The sequence below is a fragment of the Malaya genurostris genome, chromosome 2 (assembly GCF_030247185.1).
Source record: "Malaya genurostris strain Urasoe2022 chromosome 2, Malgen_1.1, whole genome shotgun sequence".
Lineage (NCBI taxonomy): Eukaryota > Metazoa > Arthropoda > Insecta > Diptera > Culicidae > Malaya > Malaya genurostris.
In genome coordinates this window covers 229,981,432-229,990,226 of record NC_080571.1, presented here as the reverse complement: position 1 = coordinate 229,990,226, position 8,795 = coordinate 229,981,432, and positions in this window count along the sequence as shown.

The following is an 8,795-nucleotide window of genomic DNA, read 5'->3' as shown; positions in this document are numbered from 1 at the left end:
GCAGTGTGCCTTCAAATATGTTACTATTGAATTAAAAAAAAAAAAAAAAAAAAAAAAAAAAACAAGTCAAATCAACGACCTTAAATTTACAGAACATTCTTCTAATGCACTTATTTATTCGAATTTAAAACAAAAAACAGGTACGCCTTCCAGTTCGTCTTCTAACGAAAGCAATTTATTGACATGTATATCGGACTCGTCATCATCTTCTTCTAATGACAGTTACGCTTTGGTAACAGGTAGACAAATACCTCTTAATTCTTCTAATGTAAATAATCAAAACACAGGAACGCCTTCCAATTCATCTTCTAACGAACACAATTTATTAATAGGTAGATCGGCCAAATCATCTTCTTCCAATGGCAGTTCCACTAGTGTAACAGGTAGACATCTATCTACCAATATTAATTCGCTGCTTTAAACAAAATCATTTTAGGCGATATAACGGAAAATAAAATGATCTACCTACAAGATCAACTTTTTCAAATGAACATCCGAATGAATTCGACTTCATCAAATCGGATGGCAATTTGCAAATAATATTATGATGAATTTAAAATTTAACACTAATGTTAAAAAGTTATTTGAATATTTTAAATTGAAATGCTCGAAATTTTTCGTAATATTGGACTTAAATGCAAAGCGATGTCCAGTAGAATTGTAGGCAAAATAACCGTAGTGGTAAAATACTTCATAATCAACTCTCAGCTGATTACTTCATTGTTCTTCATTCCAGTAATCCGACTTGTTTCTCTTTCGTGACAACTCCCTCAACAATTGCTCTGGTTCTAACAGTTCAAAGTCACATTTGTAGTGAACCAATTGCACATGCTGACTTTGACTCAGATCATCTTCCTGTAACATTCAGACTTTCCAACGAAGCTATAATTAATCCAATTGGTTGGATTACAGATCTCACATTGAAAATCATGTGGATCATGAAACTATTTCAGAAAATTCTGCTGACATCAACACAGCAATTGATAATTTGAATCATTACATTATCGAAGCTAGAAATCTTTCAGTTCCTAAAGCTCAAACTAAATTAAATTCTCCTATCATCGATGACAATCTTCAACTGCTCATTCGGCTGAAGAATGTTCATCGACTACAATATCAACGCTCTCGTGATCCTGCTATGAAAAACATAGTTAAGGATTTCCAAAAAGAAATTAAACATAGATTTACTCTTTTGCGAAATGAAAATTTCGCTAAAGAAGATGAACCAATTAAACCATATTCTAAACCTTTCTGGAAACTTTCTAAGGTTCTTAAGAAACCTCAGAAACCAATTCCTGCTCTCAAGGAAGGAAATCAAATACTTCTTACAAATGGCGAAAAAGCTCAAAAACTTGCTCAGCAGTTCGAGAGTGTCCACAATTTTAATTTGAACGTTGTGAGTCCTATTGGAAATGAAGTCTCACTGAAATATGATCATATTTCAATCGAAGTGTTATCACAAGATGACATTATTGAGACGAATTTTGATGAAATTAGATCAATCATTAGGAAACTTAAAAACATCAATCCTGATAAAAAAAAACCCAGCAGAAACATCAAGTTATCGACCAATTAGCTTACTTTCTTCTATCAGTAAACTTTTTGAAAAAATTATCTTGTTGAGAATGATGTCTCATATAAATGAGAATTCAATTTTTTACCCGAGCAGTTTGGATTTCGTCATGAACATTCAACTACTCATCAACTTGTAAGAGTTACGAACATGATAAAAGCAAATAAATCTTTTGGGTTATCCACTGGAGTTGCTCTTCTAGACATAGAAAAAGCATTCGACAGTATGTGGCAAAAACGGTTTAATAGCAAAAATGTCTGATTTCCAGTTTCCTATTTATTTGATCAAATGATTCAAAATTGTTTAACTGATCGTACTTTTCAGGTTAGCTATCAGAATTGTAAATCTGAATTGCTACCCGTACGAGCCGGTGTTCCGCAGGCTTCGAGCTTAGCTCCAATCTTGTATAATATTTTCACTTCTGATCTTCCAAATCTACCCGTTGGTTGTAAGAAATCGCTATTCTGTGACGACACAAGTCTGTTAGCCACAGGTTGAAATCTAAGAGTGATCTGCAGTCGCCTACAAAAAAGTTTAAATATTTTCAGTGATTATCTGTCAAAATGGAAAATTAAACCAAATGCAGCAAAAACGCAATTAATCATCTTTCCTCATAAGCCAAGAGCTCCTTTTATTAAACCAAACAATAATCACGTTATCAAATTGAATGGCTTGGAATTGACATGGTCTGATCAAGCTAAATACTTAGGTTTAATGTATGACAAAAAAAACTCACTTTCTAGGATCACATTGAAGGAATCCAGGCAAAGTGTAATAAATATATTAAATGTTTATATTCTCTTATAAACAGAAATTCTAAGCTCTGTCCAAAAAAACAAATTGTTAATTTATAAACAAATTTTCAGACCAGCCATGCTTTATGCAGTACCGATTTGGTCAAGTTGTTGTTCCACCAGGAAGAAAACGCTTCAAAGGATTCAGAATAAAATTCTGAAAATGGTTTTGAAGCGTCCTCCCTGGTTTAGTACACAGACTCACAAATATAGAACCATTAGATGTTATGTCACGTAATATTATAAGCAAATTCCGACAAAAATCGATGTAATCTTCAATTGAATCGATTCGCTCTCTGTATTAGTTAGTAAGTTAGTATATAAGTTCCTTTTCCCCATTGCACAATACAAGAAGTTTTCCCATTTTCCCTACACAAATATCACAGAATTGCGGAAGCAAATGATGTCCTCATGGTCGGGAAATATGATCACAATTTTATGATTTTTTTTTTTTAAATAACTATTTATTGGAATATGAGTTAAAATTAAATTATTAAGATTTAAATTGGGTGTTCAGCCACAAGTGGTGACTTTTCAGCCCTGTTATATATATATGATTTGGTTATTACCATGAAGACATCATTTGCTTCCGCAATTCTGAGATTTTTGTGTAGGGAAAATTCTAAACCTACTTGTATTGTGTAATGGGGAAAAGGAACTTATATACTAACTTACTAACTAATACAGAGAGCGAATCGATTCAATTGAAGATTGCATCGATTTTTGTCGGAATTTGCTTATAATATTATGTGACATTACATCTAATGGTTCTATATTTGTGAGTCTGTGTAACTCATTTGTACTAAACCAGGGAGGACGCTTCAGAATCATTTTCAGAATTTTATTCTGAATCCTTTGAAGCGTTTTCTTCCTGGTGGAACAACAGCTTGACCAAATTGGTACCGCATAAAGCATGGCTGGTCTGAAAATTTGTTTATAAATTAACAATTTGTTTTTTAGACAGAGCTTAGAATTTCTGTTTATAAGAGGATATAAACATTTAATATATTTATTACACTTTGCCTGGATTCCTTCAATGTGATTCTTGAAAGTGAGTTTTTTGTCATACGTTAAACCTAAGTATTTAGCTTGATCAGACCATGTCAATTCCAAGCCATTCAATTTGAGAATGTGATTATTGTTTGGTTTAAGAAAAGAAGCTCTTGGCTTGTGAGGAAAGATAATTAATTGCGTTTTTGCTGCATTTGGTTTAATTTTCCATTTTGACAGATAATCACTGAAAATATTTAAACTTCTTTGTAGGCGACTGCAGATCACTCTTAGATTTCTACCTGTGGCTAACAGACTTGTGTCGTCACAGAATAGCGATTTCTGACAACCAACGGGTAGATTTGGAAGATCAGAAGTGAAAATATTATACAAGATTGGAGCTACACTCGAACCCTGCGGAACACCGGCTCGTACGGGTAGCAATTCAGATTTACAATTCTGATAGCTAACCTGAAGAGTACGATCAGTTAAATAATTTTGAATCATTTTCATCAAATAAATAGGAAACTGGAAATCAGACATTTTTGCTATTAAACCTTTGTGCCAAACACTGTCGAATGCTTTTTCTATGTCTAGAAGAGCAACTCCAGTGGATAACCCAGAAGATTTATTTGATTTTATCATGTTCGTTACTCTGACAAGTTGATGAGTAGTTGAATGTTCATGACGAAATCCAAACTGCTCTGGTAAAAAAATTGAATTCTCATTTATATGAGTCATCATTCTTAACAAGATAATTTTTTCAAAAAGTTTACTGATAGAAGAAAGTAAGCTAATTGGGCGATAACTTGATGTTTCTGCTGGGTTTTTATCAGGTTTTAGGATAGGAATTACTTTAGCGTTTTTCCATCTTTTTGGGAAGTAAGCTAATGAAAAACACTTGTTGAAAATTTTAACCAGGAGTCTCAAGGCAACATCGGGAAGATTTTTAATAAGAATATTAAAAATTCCATCATTACCAGGAGCCTTCATGTTTTTGAGTTTCCTAATAATTGATTTAATTTCATCAAAATTCGTCTCAATAATGTCATCGTGTGATAACACTTGGGTTGAAATATGATCATACTTCAGTGAGACTTCATTTTCAATAGGACTCACAACGTTTAAATTAAAATTGTGGACACTCTCGAACTGCTGAGCTAGCTTTTGAGCTTTTTCACCATTTGTAAGAAGTATTTGATTTCCTTCCTTGAGAGCAGGAATTGGTTTCTGAGGTTTCTTAAGAACCTTAGAAAGTTTCCAGAAAGGTTTAGAATATGGTTTAATTTGTTCAACTTCTTTAGCGAAATTTTCATTTCGCAAAAGAGTAAATCTATGTTTAATTTCTTTTTGTAAATCCTTAACTATGTTTTTCATAGCAGGATCACGAGAACGTTGATATTGTCGTCGACGAACATTCTTCAACCGAATGAGCAGTTGAAGATTGTCATCGATGATAGGAGAATTTAATTTAGTTTGAGCTTTGGGAACTGAAAGATTTCTAGCTTCGATAATATAATGATTCAAATTATCAATTGCTGTGTCGATGTCCGCAGAATTTTCTAAAATAGTTTCATGATCCACATGATTTTCAATGTGAGATCTGTAATCCAACCAATTAGCTCTATGATAGTTGAAAATAGAACTAATTGGATTAATTATAGCTTCGTTGGAAAGTCTGAATGTTACAGGAAGATGATCTGAGTCAAAATCAGCATGAGTAATCGGTTCACTACAAATGTGACTTTGATCTGTTAGAACCAGATCAATTGTAGACGGGTTTTTCACGGAAGAGAAACAAGTAGGATTACTGGGATGAAGAACTGTAAAGTAACCAGCTGAGAGTTGATTATGAAGTATTTTACCATTACTGTTATTTTGCCTACAATTCCACTGGACATGCTTAGCATTTAAGTCCCCTATTACGAAAAATTTCGATCGATATCTTGTAAGTTTTTGCAAATCGCCTTTAAAGAAATTTAATTGTTCGCCGGTGCATTGGAATGGCAAATATGCTCCAGCGATGAAATAAATTCCATGAATGGTTTCAACTTCGATTCCCAAGCTTTCAATAACTTTAGTATTGAAAGAAGGTAAAATTCGATGTTTAATTTGCCGTTGGACAAAAATGGCAACTCCACCACCAATTCCAGTAAACCTGTCAAATCGATGAACCACATAATGTGGATTACTTTTCAATTTTACATTTGGTTTAAGAAAAGTTTCTGTCACAATGGCAATATGAATTTTGTGAACTTTGAGAAAATTATAAAATTCATCTTCACTCGATTTCAAAGATCGAGCATTCCAATTTAAAATATTCAAATAATTATTTAACATCACTGTTAAATTTTAAATTCATTATAATATTATTTGCAAATTTCCATCCGATTTGAAATGCTTCAAAAAGTGATGAAGTCGAATTCATTTGGATGATCATTTGAAAAAGTTGATCTTGTAGGTAGATCATTTTATTTTCAGTTATATCGCCTAAATCGACTTCATTTAAAGAAGCGAATGGCATTGAAGGAATATTTGTAGGTAGACTGCCATTAGAAGAAGATGATTTGGCCGGTCTACCTATTAATGAATTGTTTTCGTTAGAAGAAGAACTGCAAGGCGGTCCTGTGTTTTGATTATTTACATTAGAAGAAATAGGAGATAGATTTCTACCTAATATACCAGCATAACTGACATTAGAAGAAGATGATGACGAGGTCGATCTACCTGTCAATAAATTGTTTTCGTTAGAAGACGAATTGGCAGGTGCCTTAGAAGAATTTTCAGGTATGTTCTGTAAATTTAAGGTCGTTGATTTGACTTGTTGTCTAAGCGAACGAGCGTTTAAAATTTTTTTCTCTGACAGGACATTTCAAATAATTGGATTTATGATTTCCATTGCAATTTGAACATGAAAATTTATCAGTGGTTTCATTCATTGGACAAACGTCTTTCGAATGCGATTTACCACAATTCAAACACCGTATATCCATATGACAATTTTTGGTTCCATGGCCGAAGCCTTGGCAACGACGACATTGCGTTAAGTTTGCAATACGATTATGCCGTTTATAATGTTCCCAATGAATTTTAATGTGGGAAATGAAACGTACTTTTTCTAAAGTTTTCAAATTGTTTACATCACTTCGATTGAAGTGTATTAGGTAAAGTTCATGGGAAATTCCAGAGCGTGGTTTAGAAGTACCATTCGCTCTTTTTTCATAAGTATTACTTGGGAAGGGGCAAAACCAAGCAATTCTTTTATTTCATTTTTAATTTCATCAATACTTTGATCATTTGATAATCCTTTCAAGACAGCCTTGAAGGGTCTGTCTGATTTTATATCATATGAATAAAATTTATGAAGTTTTTCGGACAAATATCGAATAAGACGTTCGTAATCTTCCAATCCATCCACCAAGACTCGACATTCACCTCTTCGTCCGATTTGAAATGAGACTTTTACTTCCGGGAGAAAAGTAGAAAGCTCAGTACGGAATGCTTTGAAGTCGGAAATCATCACCGTCACTGGTGGCATAGATTGATGTTTCTTCCCAGAACGACAAGCGTCCATTTTGGGAATTTTTGAAGAATTTTCTTCTATGTCGCTACAATCGGATTCAGGAAGAATCTCGTAAATATTGTTAGACGGCATAGGATCAACGGAAGGGAAATCCGTCCGTTGTCTTTTATTTTTACATTCAGATTCTATAAGATCGTGAATGTTATTAGAAAAATGTTGAATAACGGATTGTGATTTATTCCGTATTGAATTATTTTTAGCCTTAGGCTTGTTGCCTTTCCGGTTGGACGCAGGCATTTTTGAAATTAATGAAATTTTAAATTAAATTAACTAGGCTAAATTCGTCTTCGATTAGACTCCTAGCTAGCCTTAAAAAAGGCTGATTAATTTCTTAGTCACTCTAATATCACTCTTTGTATCACTTAGTTACTCTAATATCACTCTTTGTATCACTTAGTCACTTAGTTAGTGATTCAGGTAGCCTTGAAAAAGACTGAAGCCTTGAATCAATGAAACTCTAGGTAGCCAGAAAAAAATTCCAGGAGCCAAGAGCTATACGCGTGCGGTGCGAACGACTGTTCAACACCGACTGATGTCCTCATGGTAATAACCCAATTATGTATATAATAGGGCTGAAAAGTTACCACTTGTGGTTTTTAAATTTTTCGATACACATTTGACAATAGCCAGGAAGACTCGGAGTGGAACAAAAACGGATCTCAGCAACCACCAGAAGGACGCGAAAGAGAAGCAAATATTGCAGAAGAGACCAGATCTTTCGGGTGACTAGAAAAAGAAAAATGTTTTCCAAAAAAACGTTATTTAATTTAATTTTAGAAGTTTTCTATAAAAAATTATTTAACATTTTAACTTGTATATACATAAACTTCAATTACTTAAAGAAGGCCGGATCACAGACCAGTCCAATTTTTGGAAAGCTTAAATCAAGTAATATTAAGTTAAGACGTGCGTAACGCGGTCCTTTAAAATTGTGTAAATAAGTCAACGAAATATAGAGTACTTTTTAAACTTTTTTGAGCTATATACCGAAAAATGATATTAAGTGGTTTCAAACGAAAATGCCTTATATAACCGAAACTTCTTGCGTTAGACCTATAGCTTCCTGGTCAAAGTTTTTTCTCGTTAGAAGCTCTAAGCCAGGGGTTCCCAAAGTGAACGATATAGACCCCTTGGGGTCGTTGTCCAATTTGCGGGGGTCGACGTAAACGTGATATAAGTTGTTATTTGAAATATTTACGCTAAAAAGTTGTGTTTATTGGACCATCTGCAGAAATTGGTAAGTTTTTACATCAATATTAAAAAAGCAAGAAATTGAAATTTCAGAGGAATTTGTTGATGGGGGTCTGAGGCCTAAGTTATTTTAGTAAAGGGGACCATGACCCATAATAGTTTGGGAACCCCTGCTCTAAAACTTTGTAGAAGACATCGCTTTCCCATCTCCTAAGGTTGATGTCAGAGTGAGCGCGGACCGAAGCGAAGCGATTCAATGCGATGTGCTGTTTTCGCATCGGACCAGTGCAGTAAAACTTCATTCAATTCAATTGAAACCCAATGTGAAACACACTGACGATCTCTTCACTGCAGTAAACTTCACGCTCAGGCACACACAACGTTCGCCGACGTACTGAATTGGCAGCTTTCAGTTCTTCAATCTATTCTCTTGAAATCAAAACTCAGTTTAACCACCGTCAGTTGATCTCTTGAAATAACAAAAGATCTCTTTCAATAGTATGAGAGCGGCCATCAAATGAGGTTTATGTTCACACTCGAATTGGTTGAAGATAATAGATGAAAAACAAATCAAATAGCTAAAATATCCATTACAGAATACACATAAATTAATAGTTTCCTCCTTCAGTTTTCATTTTTAATACTTTACTCCATTTATAAATCT